Consider the following 18733-nt stretch of genomic DNA (forward strand, 5'->3'; position numbering starts at 1 on the left):
GTTTTGAGCTTACTGATGTCCGGCTCAAACAGAGTTGTTCAGGGAAGTCGCGACTGGGTGGCAACGTCCTACACGAGGAGCCCTGCGAAGGGTTCGGTCAAGGGCCTTTCACAGGTTCCGCTGCAACTGTGTTGACCAGGTGGCACTTTTGTTAACTTCCAAATGTGCATACCGACGGAAGTAGAAAGGCACCATTCTCTGTGGAATTGATACCTTGGCACTGTCTTAACAAAGGCGAAGAAACACAGCGGGGCCCAATTTTCTGAAAATTGATAAGGATTCCTTTTTTCCCCTGCACAGCTGTAGCACTATCGTTCACAAAATTTTACAGGTTGTTTACCGATTTTGCATCCTGAATTCCTTATGAAAATACTTGTGACAAATTTTGTTTCCTGCGCAGAAACCACTCTAAGCTAGTAAAGGTAGTAAAAATACTTACTGTAAAACAGTAGTCTTAAAATACGCGTGAGCGTGTCAACTTCCGGCGCTCACCGTTTCGGACGCCGGATGTCAAGAAAATTGCCGCCATTGCTAGTAATCAATTCAATGCGCCTCTGTCAGGCTTGTCTGTTCTTAGCGTGAGTGCTGAAGCTGGGTTTCAGCACTGTTTAAAGGCATTATAGCCCTCAAAAAGGGAACCTTGCTTCATTCTTCCTCCGGAAGTGAACTCGCCTCTAAGCAAAGATCGGTTTAGTTTGATTTATAGGGGCTTAACGTCCCATAGCGACTCAGGCTATGAGGCACGCCATAGTGCAGGGCTGCGGAAGTTTTGAACACCCGGGATTCTTCACTGTACACTGACATCGCACATTACACGAGCCTCTAGAATTCCGCCTCCATCGAAATTCGACGACCGCGGCCGAAATCGAAAGACCTTGAAGGTGTGCAGAAGCACTTCAGCATGGTTCAGTTTCTTGCAACCATAGAAGAAACGAAACTGCGTAAAGCTCCTGGTTCGAATGGGCATATAGTGCAAGATGAAACTTCAAAGTTATTTTTGTATTTAGCTTTGGTGCTATTTTGAGGAATGTGCAAAAATTACAAGCTTTTGCAGCAATACCCCCTCCTAAAGAAGCATCGATGTGATCCTTTAAAACAGAATGAAAGCCGGCCAGAAATAAACTCGCACAATGCGAAGTAAACACTCAAAGCGAAAACACAGAGCGTTCATTACTGCGCATGGCACGGACAATTTCTGGGGTGCGTGTCGTAACTGGGATGCTGTCATTCGATGAATAGCAACTCCATAGTTCAGTTTACCAAGTCGAATAAGGATTTTAGACGGGCCGAAAGAGCGGCACAAATGTTTTACACTTAATCTGCGGCGGTGACTTGGCGTGCAAACCAAAACACAGTGTCTGTCCTGTTTTGTATTCGATCTCAATATTCGTGCGATGTACCCTCTGGCGTCGGCCCACTGCTGAGTGCTATTTCGTCGTCGGGCTGCTTCTGCGCACTGCACGTAGGTAGCAACGTCAAAGATGTCTTCTGCGGCAACATTGAGCAGCATGGCGTCAAACGCAGCTGTTGATTCACTGACGTGGAGTAGCCTAAAAGGCGTCATCTGGATTGGCACCATCGTATTGTAGGCGAACACCGCGTAGGGATTGACGAGATCCCAGGTCTTGTGTTCAGCACCGACATGCATAGCAAGCATGTCAGCAATGCCCTTCTTCAAGCACTCTCTGAGGCTATTTTGCCGATCGCAAGCTGTTTTCCTTCGATTACTTCTCGGACTGTAGCGCAAGATTGTTTGATTTAGCTGCACTGTGAACGCTGTTCCCTGTCCGTGATGGGGGCGCCGCTTCGGGGTCGCCGATTCGTAAGAACATAGGTACAGTCTTTGTCAAAAGTAACCAGGCTGCATGGTTTGCTTCTGGCTCGTACAATGGAGCCCTTACAGCTCCCCTGAAGCTGCAATGGTCGTCAAAGGTAAGGACTGGGGGTCTTCTTACCTTCCAACACCTTTTGATCTTTAGGAAAGCCACAAAGGCTCCCCTATACAAGCTACAAGCAAACCATGCAGCCTGGTTACATTTGACAAAGACTGTACATGCGGTCCACGGAATACTTCGCGCCTTCCTCCACTGTGCCTTTAAGTAGGGCTTTTGTTTCGGAGTAGCGGGTCAGTCGCCACGGTGGTGCATTTGTTCCTAGAAAACGACTTGGGGAAGGGCCAGTCTGGTCTATGCCGATCTGTTGAAAGCGCAGTGATGCTCGTTCAATAGGTCGGTGACGTATTTGGTTGCTTAGAATCTCGAACAGATACAGATACAGAGACAGGGGAAAGGCAGGGATGTTAACCAGTAAGGTTTTCGCTTGGGTACCCTGCACAGAGTAAGGGAATGGGGGGTTAATTTTACGTGCCGTGCGACATTGGTGCACACTTCTGGCCAGTAAAATTTGACGTGAATTCAGGGTGCAGGTAAATCCGAGCTGCCCAGCAGTCGGTTCGTAGTGAGAAGTGTGCCGGATTTCTTACCGAAGGATTGCAGGTAGAGCAAGAAAGTAAGGGCTTGAGTTAGGTGCTAACTTCTTTACGAGAACGTCATTCTTTACACAGAAGGAAGGCAGTCCGTGCGTGAAAGGCGCTGGGGGTGAGGAAGCCTTGCCTACTAAGTAATCGATGACGTTTTGAAGGTCGGGGTCTGAGCCTTGGTGCTTCGAGAAGTCAATGCTGCTTATCGGTTCTAAAAAAATGTCCGCAGCGTCCTCAGAATACCGATTGTAGTATTAAATGTTCGATAGGAAACCTCATGCTCTAATTTTCTGCAACAAGAGAAATATTTTTTGAGGTTGAGCGCGCTTGGCAAAGTATGAACCCATTCTGTGCTCCGCAGCTTTGAATGACGAATCAGACAGCGGACGCCTCGAGGTTTTCACAGGGCTGAATTAGCATGCTATTAGAAGGATTACCAACTGAACAGCCGTATTTAAATATACTTCGAACGATGCTCAGAAAATCGATGCGCTTATATTCACATGTTAAATTCTTAAATTTGCGTGAATGCCTCACTGCTCTACGGGAGAATTTTTGGGTGACCTGGTTCGTGATCGCAGCAACGGAACGGCGAGAAAAACGGGACAGGAAGACAAGAGTTTACAGACACAGCGCTGACGCTTCTTGCTTCCCGTCCAGTTTTTTCGCGCTATTCGACTGCTATACTCTACGGGTCTCTGAAGCCTAGCTGTCTGCATCAGTGATCTCCACTAGGTGGCTGGATGCCTCATTCCCGCTTTCCGAGACGAGCGTAAGTGAAGCCACCGGAAGTTGGAAGGCTTGTCCCGGAAGCCGGTATCTGCTGTGTATTTCAATGCAAAAAGCCGCGTTTTTCTCCCTTTCGTTCTCAGTTTTTTGCGCTGTTCTCGTGTAATATCTGCTGTTGTATGAAAGCAACAAGCAAGCTGAACGCGAGAAATGTGAGCATTGTGTGCAGAACACTGAAATTTCTGAGAAACCGAAGAAAACAGGCATGCAGGTCTCACCCTGCCGCGGCCAAGGAGTACGCGCATTAAACACTATGTTCTTGTCTGGTTCTTGTCTTTCGAACGTAAATGAGAATAACTGGAATGCCGATGAGGCTAGCTCACCTTAAAACCGTATTTTTGTGTAGCAAAGAAAAGGCGAACAATGGCGCGGAAATCCTTACTCTCTAGGAGCCACTCGTTCTACAGCTGTAGGAGTTTCAGTTTAGAGTTTGTGGCGGACGATGACTGTTCTCACCGATGGTTGGTAATGTTTATCGCTTCAGGGTGTCATTTACCTTTCAGACGTGCTTTGAACTTAATTCCAAAGCCCAGCCACGTTTCAACCGCGCAGCGCAAGAGAAATGGCTGGCAAGACGAATGCTGCAGCCCGCGTGAGAAGCGCTGTTAGAAGTCAACTGCACCAAGCATCACCAATAAAATCCCATTCAGGCTTACCTTCCTGCAGTAAGAAACAGTACATAACACGCTCCGTCGAAAAAGCAGTATCATACCTTTCGGAGGCGCTAGTGTGAACCAACTCAACATCATCGACACTTATTCAGGTAGTAGCCTAGCCCTCGCTCCGGTTTTGTCTAAACATAGTTCGGTTAAATGGTCACTGCCAAGTCTGCTTCCTGGTGAAGGTTTCCACCTATCTTTGTTTTTAAATTTGCCTCTTAGTGACAGAATAATTTGGGCTTGAGCGCGGGAACAAGCATCACAGTAAGTAGCAAAGTTGGCGACGCTAGTGCAACGGAATGACACCTAGCTGAGCAGACGAGGTTCCATACTTGCTGCGTGTATCGACGTCCTGTCTTCTGCTAGTGCCGTCCCATTGCGATGCAATGGACCATTATTTTTTAAACATCTTTCCTGAATACTTTGCTGGTCTCCTCACTGAGTTGATAGCGCAACAGGCAGGCATTATCATAGAAAAGACGAGAACGGCGAAAATATGAAATGCTGAGCGGAAAACCATAACTTGAACTGAAAAACCGTTCTGAGGTCTAATTTCGTGCACTGCCTAAGGCTGACTTCCGCGACAAGGCCGCTTACTTCCGGTGGCTTCACTTTAGAGCGCTCGATGCGCCATCCTGCCGCCCAGTGGAGATCAGTGGTCTGTATGTGCTGTACATTCATATCATCATCATCATCAGCCTTACTATTCCTAGTGCAGGATAAACGCCTCTCCCATGTCTCTCCAATTAATCCTCTCCTTTGCCAGTTGCGGCCATCGTCTCCCATCCACCCACCTAACTTTCTGCCGCCCTCTACATGAACAACCGAAGCTAGAAGTTCCGAGATATATATGCAGACCTGCAGAGCTCAGCTTGACTTTGCGGGCCTGCCAGTTGAAAACTCAAGGACCCAGTCTCCGCAGAAGAAATAGTCTTGTGGGCCAGCGCTGACCAAATTATCGATGCATGATGCAATCACATTTCCATCGGAGTTATCAATGCACGGCTCGCCTGCAGATGTCATTCTGTACGCCATCTGGAAAAAGAAGGATAAAAAAACTGGTGCTTCGGCGGAAGGAAAAAGACGAGAATAAAGTAAACGAGACGTATTACTGTCCGAACAATCATTCATTTGCGAAAGAAAAGCAGGGTTAGGATAAGTCATCTGCTCTTAGCTTCACAGTTGCTGATCCTGCTGTTTTCATATGCGCTTCGGAGCGACTTATCCATACATCATGCAGCTCTCGGACAGGCGTGTAACATTTTGCATTAAGTGGTCAGCTGCGCTCGAACAGACGGCCAGAATTAAAGCAAGCATATGCACGGGGAGAATAGCATAGCAGTCCGAAAGTAGAAAAGGCTTACGCTCTTAAAGCTGTGGTTTCTTCTGCGCCCTTTTAACCCTTTAACTGGATGAGTACACGATCTTCTGCTTTTTACGTCAAAAGCCGTCGGAGCCATAGGTCAAAAGCCCTTCATTGCACAGTGGTGACATTTAGTAGCGAATAATCAGCCACGCCTTTCACGGACAAATATAAACCGGCAGCCACTAGTCAGTTCCCAGGTTACCAATATGGACCGCTTGTACTTCTTCAGTGCGATTTGCGTAGCCACATTGGCCGCCGGCTTCGACGTCTCTCTGGTGAGTAAGAAATCGCGGAGAAGAAACCCCGCCATGTCAGTGACCTCTGCCTCAGCGACGCGGCTTAGGAGATTGTCCGCAGCTTGCCACTTGTTCTGTCGACGAAATGATTCATACATAGAACCCGTTTCCGTGAGTGCATCTCCTTTGTCGTACCCGGGCCTGGTCGGCCCATCTCCGATGCACCCTCTTGGTTTCCATGGCCACTGCTAATCTGCAAGCGAAGTTCGTGGCAACCGGTGTCTGCGGCGCAACCGCCGCTAGTCAATCCGCTTTGCTTGTCATTTCCACGGCCGCGTGAATGCTTCCCTGCCGACGAGCCCCCTAGCACCAAAGGGAATTACTGCGACCAGGCGCTGGCACTAGACACTCTGTCTGCCACGCTGCCGCGAGCGTACACCGAGATTTACAATGCGTTTTATGATGTGCATAAGAAACCAATACAATTAGTGTGGTGAGAATGATGATGAAATACCCAGACAAGCTTCTGCGACCACTGGGCTTCCTGCCTTGTAAAATTTCTTCGAGACTTGTCTGGACTCTAGGTATTAACAGCAGCAGTATTAACTATTGTGGAAGCGTGTATGCATGACTTCTTAGAGCTGTCTGATCACAAATATGTTCCTGGAATTTCCCATCTTAATTAACAACTAAGTGTGGCTACAATGAAGCAATGGCCGCTAAAATAATCACAAGACTAATCACATCAGCGGCTTGTAACAAGCTGAACTACCCTTAGCGAAAACTAATACGTTTGGAATATACGGTGCCCTATTTAAATTGTATTTTAAACATATTTTGTATTCCTGAATGCACCAAGAATATGTAAGAAACACGTTCCTGAAATATCCGGCTGGGTATTCGAAATATATTCGTAAAATTGCCAAAAATACCTCACTTAAAGCATACTTCGAGCACTTTTCAAACACGTGAAAAATATGCATGCAGTTTTAGCATCTTGTCAATGTATTAAAAGTGCACTTTCGTAAATATAAAATTAATTCATTCGAAGTACACTTCAATTCTAACAAACGGGCAGTCATTTTAAACGTACTTGCAGCACACTTCTAGCTGCCGTTGAACAGTCGAGGGCTCGAAATCGCGTTTCCGGAAATAGCATTTGCATTTTGTCAATGTAATTGTAGTGTACTTCCGTAAATACGCAATTAATTCGTCCAAAGAATAGTTTAATTCTTGCAAACAGGCAGTCCGCATTAGCATATTTGCAGCACAATTGAAGCTGCCGTTGAAGAATCTAATGCTCAAAATCGAGTTTCGGGAAATCGCATTTTGGTGCTGGCAATGTATTTAAAGTGTACTTTCGTAAATACGCACTTAATGTGTCCAAAGTATACTTAAATTTTAACAAATGGGCAGTCCGCGTAAACATATTTGCATCACACTTCAAGCTACCGTGGAATAATCTAGGGCTCGAAATGACGTTTCAGGGAAGAGTGAAAAGTCTCCCTTTCCTGTCGTCCTTTCGTTTATGGTAACTTCTCGCAGGAAGGTAATCACCACTTATTTACACTACGTGCGGACAACTCGATAGCATTATACCGGCAAAGGCGCCTTGGGTACTTTCGGGCCCGAAAATGCCAGCGAAAAGGACCCCGACTGGCAAGGCCGACCGCCTCCCTTAGACGCCCGTGTATCTGTTGGTTGACAGTTTGACTCCTGACCTATACCTGACGCAAGTTTCAGCTAGCAATTCGGTTCTAGATTGCCCCCAGATTCGAAAGGAAGCAGTAGGACACTTCTGCTATAATTTGGGGGCCCACAGTCTTTGCGTAAAAAACGCCTCACCGCTCAAGATAGTGCGTCGCACTCGGTGGGTATATACAGGGTGTCCCAGCTAACTTGGAACAAGATTTATAAAAAAAACTAAGTGTTCTTCAGAATTGAAATCGCATGGGTGTTGTTAAGTTTTACCTACAGTTATAGTACCATTTTTTTCGCTCCTCGTATATGACTAATTAGTCGAGATAAATAAGTTAACTTTTTAAATATAGCTTGAAACGTTCAGGCGTCAATAGGAAAGTTGTGGAGCTCCACAAATATTGTCCAACCTAGGCACTTCCAACGAGATTGATTTAGCGTGGCCGTTTTTATTCAGGAAAAACGAAAGCCCGCGGAGTTTACAAAATACCACGTGACAGCGCACTGCGTGCGCCTGAACTTGCCGCGATAACAGCGCTCTCATCCGTGCTTTGTAAAAAGTAAACTCGCTTCGCGCCTTTCGGGCTGCCCAAGGCAGACCTTCGCGTTGAGCTTGGTTCCAAGATAAGTGCCAGTGGGCACGGGCAGCAGTTGAAAGAAAGCGCGGCTCCCGTTTCTGCGGCGATAATTGCGCTCTCACGTGAGCAGAATGCATGCGGAGGAACGATTACAATCTCATGAGTTCGAATTTGGGAGCAAGATCCCAACAAGCAAAGACACATTATAAGAAGCTTGATAACGTCGTGTGAATCACGATGAAAACGGAAGCCGCGCTTCCTTTCAACTGCCGCCCGAAACCACTGGCGCTTATCTTTGAACCAAGCACAACGCGAAGCCCTTTCTCGGGCAGCACGAAAGGCGCGAAGCGAGTGATGCTTTTTACAAAGCACGGATGAGAGCGCTGCAATCGCGGCGCATTCGGGCGCACGGAGCGCGCTGTCACGTGGTATTTTTTAAACCCCGCAGGCTTTCGTTTTTCCCGAATAAAAACGGCCACGCTAAATCAATCTCGCTGGAAGTTCTTCGTTTGTACAATATTTGTGGAGCTCCACAACTTTCGTATTGACGCCTGAACGTTTCAAGCTATATTTGAAAAGTTAATTTATTTATCTCGTTTAATTATTCAAATAGGAGGAGCGAAAAAAATCCTACTGTAACTTTATATAAACCCTAACAACATCCGGGCTATTTCAGTTCTGAAGAGCGCTTAGTTTTGTTTATAAATCTTGGGCCAAGTTAGCTGGGACACCCTGTATAAGACAAGACATGCATGGCACTTGTCGGAGGACTTCTTGCTTGCTGCGTCACTTTCGTCATGATTTCTTGTGTGTAGGTATATTTGCTGTTCCCATTCGGTCACGTGATCCGATAGTCTCATACACCTCTTGATTGATGATATTGTCACCAGGAAGCGGGAAGCACAGCCGTATTCTCAGACGAGGCTTCGAACCGCCGAGCACAAGCTAGACGAAGACGACGCTCCGCCATGCGCTGGCAACCAAGTTTTGGCCACCAGGTGGCGCCTGCAGAGTGTCAGCAGTGTGGCAATATCTACGCTTGTGCATTTTGATCTGCAGTTGAAGCATTAACCTGTCTCATTCTGTGAAGCCGACCAGTAGACCTTTTAAGAGCAACTAAATATGTTTGCAATGTATTCAATACGTTCTTTTAGTCTATTTGTAATGTATGTAATGCATGTCTGTAGTATATTTTTAATGCACTATAAATATACTAAGCGGGCAAAAATGTGCTTTTCATGTATTTTTAAAAACGTTAAAAAAATTATTCCTAGTATACTTAGAAAGCATTCGCAGTGCAGTTTAAGCATGGGGACAACAAAATAGGACATAAATATGAAGTTAATACAATATGTTTGAAATGCATTTTCAGCTCATCCTCTGTTTCGCTAAGGGTAAAATTACGCTATTTAAAGCACATAACGAATCTCTCGACTCAAACAAGGGCGCGTATACATAGTGGTTCATTGCCACGCCTGAAAAACATGATTTGGCCGATATTCTACCACGTGTTTATTTTTGAGAAGGAAAGGAGCAGATATAAATGGTACATTTAGTATGCATTTCCAAGTGAAATTCGCATGAAGACTGTACAACTGTTGCGACAATCTGCTGACGGAAAAGAAGAGTGCCTAACTTTGGAGCAAGTAAGAAAAAACAAGAAACGAGAGCTAAGTTGATATTAACGCAACGCGCTTGAGAGAGAGCGGGTAAAAATACGCACGCATGGGCGCTTTATGTATTCATGTTTGCTTGCATAATGCACACTTGAAGGCCAACTCCCGTCTGTGCCTACCACCTTTTCACTGTGTGCGCGTCCTTGTGTTCTGCTGGTGTCTTCTAAAGACTTCGCGGTGCACCAACTCGGCCAGCAGTTAGCGTTATTTCACCTTATTACTGCAAGCTGATACCTCATTACTACCTCGGCAGAAGACCGATTGATCCTCTCCGACTAAAAAAAAAAAGGAAAATGTAGCCGATCGCAACAGGGTCTTCGACGTCCTTCAAATTCTCGGGGCGAGACATAGTTTTACGCTATGTGTTCTTATGGGTAAATAGCACTTGCTAGCATGTAATTTGTTCGCCACCGTGGTTATGTCATGCGAACATTTATTTAGTTATTTTACAAAACTAGCAGCCACCTTTTAGCGGCCAAAACAGAAGTGAACAGAGTATAAGGTTCGTGTGCAAACTGGCGCCAGTTAAACCCAAGAAAAGGGACAACAGAATACATCAATATTCGGTTGTAATACATATAATTCATAAATTAGGTGTTCTGGGCCTACACGGCACAAACGTAAGTTCAAAAAAAGTTGAGGGGCGCTCTTACTGTCTAAAGTGCGTAGAGGCGAAAGCGTTCTCCGCAGCACATTAACTGCCTCAGTGGCGCTGGTGACGTCACCACTGGATGACGTCACGCATAATAATGACTAATTACTAAGTAATGACGAACTACGAATAATGGCTAATTACTGGTTAATTACTACACACTGATTAACTGCTAATTAATGACGCTGAAGCTTTGCCTTTAGGAGTGGAACGCGCCAGCGTGTTGAGGCTCTGCCAGGGAGTCCTTGGAAAGCCACTCCCCGTTCGGCGCGATGCTTTGCCCTTTGAACGTAACGCTTTTTGAGGAAAGGAAACCGCACCGTACAGGAAGGGAGGAAGTGGGATTGAAAGAAGAAAGAGAAAGAGGGGCCGTACTGAAGAAAATGAAAATTGCATTTGAGGAAAGGAAATTACGCAGTAACTGTCTCACATATCTCGGTGGACACCCGTCATCCATTTGTAGACGAAGGGAGGAAGTGGGAGTGAAAGAAGAGAGAGAAAGATGGGCTGTAATGTAAGAAAATGTAATGTAATTTAATGTAATGTAAGAATATGAAAGTTGTATTTGAGGAAAGGAAATTACGCAGCAACTGTCTCGAAACCGAAATGCGTGACACCTCTGCTGACAAGCTTCTGCTGACAACCTTCTGTCGACAACGATGAGGCATTAAAGGCTTTCGCCTTAAAAAACAACTTATTCCGCCTTTTAGCCGTGCACGTGAAGTATTACAACAGGTGTGCTTTCCTAAAGAAGCGCAGCTGGTTCATCATTTCTGATGAAATTGCGTAGCATCATTTTCGGCCGTTTATTGGGCACCTTATCTAGCTGACGGTTAGGCTATGTCAGTGCTTGGTATAGACTATATACTTACACAATACCGTAATATCGCCCTTGTCTACTCAAATTCAGGTTGAACTACTTTGTTAGAAATATCCTGCCTTCCACGGAGAAACGCATCAAGTGATACAGAAATGCTATTATATTTTTCAGCGAGCAGATGCGCTCCACCGTGTACAAAGAGTGTTCTTGCCCCACTGCCACTTTGTTGAATGTGTATCTCAGTGTTATTGCTGGGAGCGTAAAGTATCACAAAAACATATAGAAGGGCTGTACAAGAAATAAGGTACATTACTTTTGGGGCTTCACGCTGCGCGACTAGATCACTCGAATGAAAGGAATAACGCGAATGCCAGTTCATTCCCTGCATATTCTTTCCGTTTATGGGCTTGCACGGTACCTTATTTTCAGATCGCGAAGACAAACTCGAAATCATATGTGAAGTTTAGGAACTTCGGTTCTAACAGCGTGCACCAATGCCAATCTGCGCAAATTCTTTCTATGAGAGGCGATACCTGGCAGGTGCGTCTTCGCGCGGTTCAAGACGGATACGAAGATTTGTAAGCGAGCAGTTTTTTTCCCCTAAATATAGGAAACCAGAAAGAGATTTGAAAGGTTAAATAAATTGGCTCCGTATTTTCTAGGCAATGTTTCGATACTGAAATAAATATAACCACGGATGGGTATGGCACAGAAAAGAATGTTTTGACGTACAAGCTAGGACCTGGTAAGTGCATAACTGTTGCCTTTCCGTAGGTACGTAAAATAAATCTTCCCTTCCTACTCCTTTCATCCTCTCAGTATGGGGATAAAAGACTGCTGTAATATTTTCTGGTAACGTAGTGCTGAAAGGCACCTGATACCTGTTTTTCCGTTCATTAGAAAGCTTCTACACTCAAAACAGGAATACACCTATATGGAAGTAAAAAAGAATAAGCTTTCTTCTAGCGCTCTTCTTTTTATGAAAGGGAATGTGCTAGAGGACAGCTTACTAAAATTGGTAAATTGGTTTTCGAGGAAAGGAAATTGCGCAGTATCTGTCCCACATATCCCGGCGGGCACCTGAACCGCGCCGTAAACGAAAGTATGAAGGTAGGAGTGAAAGAAGAGAGAAAGAGATGCCGCAGTGGAGGTCTCCGGAATAATTTTGACCACTTGGGAATTTAACGTGCACTGATACTGCACAGCCCACGGGCGCCTCTTGCGTTTCGCCTCCATCGAAACGCGGCCGCCGCGGTCGGGTTCCAACCCAGGTACTCCGCCTCGGTAGACGAGCGCCTTACCACTGAGCCACCGCGGCGGGTGGCAACTTACTCCCTTTTTACCCATTCCGTTTAGAGTGTGGGGTAGTTCACAACAGGTTTTCAGCATTTCTTTAATCGTATTGAAAGAATTATTGGCTACAGCAGGAAATCAGAAACACATTACGCCAAAACTTCCAAGGCAATCACGTGACTGTCATTGTTTCCAGGCCTATTAGCGGATAGCTTTTGTTCAAACTTTTATTAGAGAAGGACACGTTGAGCACAACTCACGAGGTTATTGGTCGGAGAAAAGGACGTCACTTCCGGGGTCCCTACCCAAGACCAACAGAGCACTATCACCTAGCGGAAGTCCGCCCATTTGCCACGCATTTTTATCACCATTTATGCTTGCGATGATAGGCTCTTCGGAGAAAAATATGCAAAAATTCAATAACGTGGCAGTGCCCATTTTAAACCGAATGTCAGAACTGGAAGGACACAATTCCATTAGGCATGATCATGACGTTTGGCGTACCTTTTTAATGAGAGAACAATTACTGTTTAAAATGCACCCAAGTGCAGTTATACGGCTACAAAGAAAAGTTTACAATTTTCATAGTAATTTCGTAGTTGAAAAATTCGGCCTCGTCCGGATTCCCTGTGCAGCAGGTACGCGGGCCTCGTTTAAGTTGTCACATTTTTACATGAAATGTTTTCTGCTCAACTAAAATTTGTAACCCCTTCCTGCTTAACCTATCTGAGCGAGAAGTTTTAATTGTAGGAAAAACATTCCACGAATAAACATTTGTCCATGAGATGGGTTTCAGTAGGCCCTCCCACAACATGAGTTCCTTGTTACCAAGCCTATAGAAAGCACGAGATGAATTTGGGAAGACAAGGGGCGGGTTAATCCATGTATATTGTTACGAGGTGAATAGTCAATACCCCATAAAAACACACTACACACCTACACACGGAAGTTCCCGACGAACGTACATTCGCCATGTTCTAAGAGCCGCGCGCGCCCTCACGCTTTGGCTTTGTCTGCGCCTCCCGTGCAGGGCGCCACATTTGTCGCTCGCCATTCGCCACATTCGACGTCACACGTCCACGTCACAACAGCGGTAGCTCAGGACGTACTACGTCCGCCGCTTATGAACGTGGGTGGCGCTGATGAACACTTTCAAGGTTAGGTTATTTGTAAACATAAATATCCCCGAAAGCAGAAGATTTGACAGCCGTCGCCGTAGCTCAAAGGTAGAGCACCGGATGGGTAATTCGGAGGTCGCAAGTTCGGATACCACCGGCGGCATGTGGTTGTTTTTTCTTGTACTTTTCTAATCAATTAGCTTTAGGCGATGACATATTCAGTAATATTCTAAATTGATCGACACCACAAAATATATATATATATATATATATATATATATATATATATATATATATATATATATATATACCCTGAGGAAGGACGGTCCTCCGTCCGAAACTGTCGGTATTAAATTAAGATAATTGCAAGGTTGTGAACCCTTCTACAAGTCTTCCTGGCCCATTGAACGACAAGACCTCCTGCAACTACTATATATATATATATATATATATATATATATATATATATATATATGAGAAGCCATGAGCCACAGAAACCAAGGGACAGAGGGGATTTTTAAGTTATTTTGTGCTGGTTGTTCGATTTAGAATATTACTGAATATGTTATCGCTTAAAGCTAATTGATCAAAAAAGCACAAGAAAAAACAACCACATGCCGCCGGTGTGATCCGAACCCACGACATACGAATTACGTGTCCGGTGCTCTACCGCTGAGCTACGGCGACGGCTGTCAAATCTTCTGTTTTCGGGGGTATTTATGTTTACAAATAACTTTACCTTGAGAGTGTTCATCAGCGCCAAACACATTCTTAAGCAGCGGACGTAGCACGTCTTGAGTTACCGCTGATGTGAACTATATATATATATATATATATATATATGTAGCACAATAAGGTAAACGTACTTGGTTGCTAGTTTAAAATAAGATGCGAAATTGAGAAACGCTTCCTCACCAAGCAAAGATATCCCCCCGCCATTGTCGATGATGCAATTGAAAGGGCATCTAAACTCAACCGAGATGAAATACTAGATGTACGTCTACGCAGCGAAGAAACAGATCACCGGGCAAACTTGGTACTCACCTACACAGGTAATCCCCCCAACGTAAACAAAATCCTTAAAAAACATTTCAACATTCTCGAACAAAAGCGAGCGCCTCGCAAAAATTTTCACTACTCCCCCTCACGTAGTCTACAGACGACCGAAAAACATTCAAAACATTCTCGTACACTCAAAAACACATAACCACCTCGGGTTGGGTTGCCGACCTTGCGCCAAAAGTAGATGCCACGTCTGCAAACATATGCAAACAACCAGCTGTGCGATAAGCACAGCCTCAGGCTTTAAATGGAAAATCAATGGCGACTTTAATTGTGACTCCTCCAACGTTATCTACCTCCTAGAATGTGGTGTGTGCAGTATGCAGTACATTGGGCAGACGATTAACCCTCTACGATTTCGCTTTAACAACCACCGCGCTCATGCCCTTTCTCTACCTAATCTCCCCTTGTCAAAACACATTAATGACAAAAAACACCGATTTGAAGCACTTAAATTAACAGTCTTACAGGGTGTGTTCAACAACACCCGGGAACGGGAGCAACGCGAGTCGTACTTTATTTATAAGTTTGGAACAATTGCCCAAGGCATTAATGAGAACCTGGGCGCTTTGTCTTCAATACTCCCCCTCAAATCCAGTACTGACCTTGGAGTGCCGGCCTGACAGGCCTCGCAAGCTTTCTCCCATACGCTTACACCGATGGCCTCATCGCACACAGCGTTCTTACCTTCCCCCGTTCGACCATCTTGACGAGAGCGGCGCCGTCAAAGACCCTAAGCACCCCCGCCATTCATAGTGGCCCCACGCGACGATTCTTCCCCAAAGTCGCCTCCATTTCCGGCCTTTTCTTTTCCTTTTTTTTTGTTGCCTCTGTGAATGTGTGCAGGTACACCCCACGTGTGTCTCGTTAAATTCCACTCTGCCCACCTTGACTCATCCTGCCAAAGAAGTTTCACATGGCGGAAGTCTTTTTTTTTTTCCCCGCCCTTTTGCTCCATTGTATCTTGTTTACTCGTTTAAGTGGGCAACATTTGAGTGCATCTCAAATCTATGCTGTGCGTCAGCCACTGTTTGTCTCTATACACTTTGCTAGCTGTCCGCTGTGTTAGGACTCAGTTCTCTGTCCATATTCCCCTCCCGCTGTTCTTTTTTTTTTTCCTCCCTTTTTTTCCTTTTTTCTTTTCTCCCCGCGACCGCATACGTGGGTGGCGGGCGACGACGTTTACCCTCCCCACTCCCTGTCCCGTTTGCGTATTTTTTGTTCACTTTTTCTTTTTTTCTCTTCCCTGAGCCGTTCTTCCTTCTGCAGCGTCGGCTTGTTTTGGCTCAGGTGTCGAACACCTGTACAGATGAAGACCCTTTAAGAAAAGAAGCAAGAACCATGTAACTTCAGTCTTGAAAAAGGACAGGCTCTGTCCGAAACGTCGACTCCCAATAAACGAAGCGTTTCTCAATTTCGCATCTTATATATATATATATATATATATATATATATATATATATATATATATATATATATATATATATATATATATATATATGCAGAATTAGTCATCCTCTGCTTTGCATTCATAGACCGCGGGGAGCCGTCATAGTGGCCCAGCGGTTCAGCGATGCACTTTGCTCTTCCCGAGGACCCTCTCGCGAAAGGTCTTTAATATAGCTGCCACTGCCATAGTGCGCTAACATCACACAGCAGACGGGCGCCTTTTGCGTTCCGCCTCCATCGAAACGCGGCCGCCGCGATCGGGTTCGAACCCGGGCATTTCAGGCTCGAACCCGACCACAGCGGCAGCGTTCCGATGGAGACGAAACGCAAAAGGTGCCCGTGTGCTGTGCGATGTTAGCCCATGTTAAAAATCTCCAGGTGGTCAAAATCATTTTAGAAACCTCCACTACGGCACCTACAGTATTTCTCTTTCTTTTTTCACTCCCTCTTCCATCACTTCCCTTGCGGCGCGGTTAGCGTGTTCACCGAGATATGTGAGAAAGTTAATGCAATTTCCTTTCCTCAAAACCAAACTTTCATTTTCTCACAATCCGATGGGCATGTTGCCAGCGGCAACTGTAGGAAGGTTGTGATGACGTCACAAAACATGCGACTTGGGTGACATGTGGGCCACCTGATTATAAAGAGATGGCGTTAAGGGCCCCATTGTACAGAGCATTCGTTGTCGGCGCTGTCGGTATTGTGAGCGAGAAATCACGGGCATGGCTTTGGTAGGTGTACCCCAGAGAGCAACCTAGGATGCCACCTGGATCATGGGACCTTGCGGTATAGTCACAAATCGCCCACCGGATAATGAGCGAACTGTCCAGCGTGGCAGGTGGCTGTCAAATTCATCATTTGTCACTCAGGAAGAGCAACCGGAGCCTTACAATACCCACCGCCGGGAGCACCTGCCATTGCTAGGCAGTGGAGCATCCTTTAACCGCTCCACCACTGCGCGAAGAGGGATATGAGGACTTCCAGGGATCTATGAATGTAGAGCAGAGAATGGCCATCTTGACTACAAGAGAATTCACCCAACGCTGCCGGGTCATATCCTTAAGGCGGAGCTTATCTGTCCTCGCCATATTTTCTCGATCCGCTGCTTTGGAGTCTGTTAGGATTATCAAAGACTTGTTGCTATAGGAACTATATACAGGGCAAAATAAGCAAGGAAGCGCTGAGCATCCTCCTCGAAGCAAAGCTTCCAAATAAGACCTTAAGACACAGGATTTTCTGGATACCGGCACACACCGGGATAGAGGGTAACTCGAGGGTACACAGCCTAGTTCGCGAGATCACGAGCCGAGCAGGGCAGTCAGAAACCCTGGAGGACCCCATGACGGTGGAACCAACGTATGCAGAAATATTGAACTACCACAGAGGGCGGAGATTCAAATACCCACCGCCCCACACATCATTAACACAGCACGAGGCGGTCTGCTGGCGGAGACTGCAAGCAGGGACTTTCCACAATTTATACATGCTACATAAGATGTTCCCTACACAATGCAGTGACACATGTCCGTGGTGCGGAGCAACCCCCACGCTATATCACATCACATGGGAATGCGAACGGAACAGAGCATTTTACAAGCTAAATGACCCGAATGCGGAACAATGGGAGGGCCTGCTGACCAGCAGCGAGCTCACGGCCCAAAGGGCACTGGCGCAGCACGCCTGCGAAGCAGCAAGACTCAGCGCTGCCCTGGAATAGGGGCGCCGACCTTGTGAAGAGGCCGAAGACATGAAGACATCGGCCTACCGCTAAAATCTGATTTTTGGAGCTATAAATGTTTTTCACTCACTCATTCACTTTCTCGATGCGCCGCCTTCGCCAATATTTATGCCGCTCAGGCTGTTTTTTTCTTGCCAAGTTAGGAATTCTCGAGAATCTCTGCTGTGTTTAAAATGGAGCGCACTCTATTGTAAAAGCAGCTGCATTTAAAAGGTATCTCTTTCATATTCATCTACCCTCTCGAGATATTCAGGTTTCTTTTAGGTCGCAGGCGCAACTTTAAGAGTACGCTGCATAGACTATGAAATCTTAAAGTGCGAACCCATTGAGATGCTGGATGTTTCTAAGGTGTTATTCCGAAGAGATATAAGGCCTTATTCGCTCGGACTCAAGAAAATGAATTCAGTTGAGTCAATTTGTTTACTCATGCAGGCCAAGAGGCTCGGCAACGCAAGCTAATCTACGTGAACGACAGCGGCACGTGCTTCATTTTGCAGGATGTTACAAACAAAACGAATGAAAGTAAGTCTAATTTTCTATCGACTGTCCTCCTTAACGTTTATTTTGCTCCTTTGCACTGATGGGATACTCATTACTGCCATTACTTGCTGCAAGATGCTAATAAGGGACATGCTCAAGGGTGAATGCCGTCGGCGTCGTTGAATGCTGCAAACGAAATCTCTCCCATTTACCCACTGTCCAAAACGACGCTGCTCATATCGACTGGAGCCACGAGGCTTTGGGCAAGGAATGGGAGCATTTTTATTTTTGTGCCGCCAGTTGTCGCGTGGTCGGGTCAGGTATTAAGGTCGGTCACAGCTGTCGTTTTCACTTCTATCGCACCAAATACTTTGCTAACGTCACGAAGAGCTGGCTGTGTGGTAATTAATGCAAGGTAACTGCGCTTTCTAGAGTAAATAACCTATATCTTTCCAACTGCAAGCAGCAGCTGAAATCTAGCTATTGGTTAGGCTTCAGCCATAGTTTATAAGCAAGAGCATGAGGAGGTTTGCACTCAGCTGGTCATAAATTTAAAAATTTTCTTCTTCCCACACCTGACTAAATATGCGAAAAGAAGCTTCTATCATATTTTTCTAACGAACTCCATTTCTACATGCGG

The 18733-nt window shown here is 45.6% G+C and overlaps 1 pseudogene; it reads right to left on the bottom strand.

The window, feature by feature from the left end:
- LOC149343452 (cystathionine gamma-lyase-like) overlaps window positions 1–18733 on the bottom strand; it is a 75385-nt pseudogene that overhangs the window by 26662 nt on the left and 29990 nt on the right.

This window comes from Amblyomma mixtum, chromosome 5 (assembly GCF_055824585.1).
Source record: "Amblyomma mixtum isolate Tamu chromosome 5, ASM5582458v1, whole genome shotgun sequence".
NCBI classification, from domain to species: Eukaryota; Metazoa; Arthropoda; class Arachnida; order Ixodida; family Ixodidae; genus Amblyomma; species Amblyomma mixtum.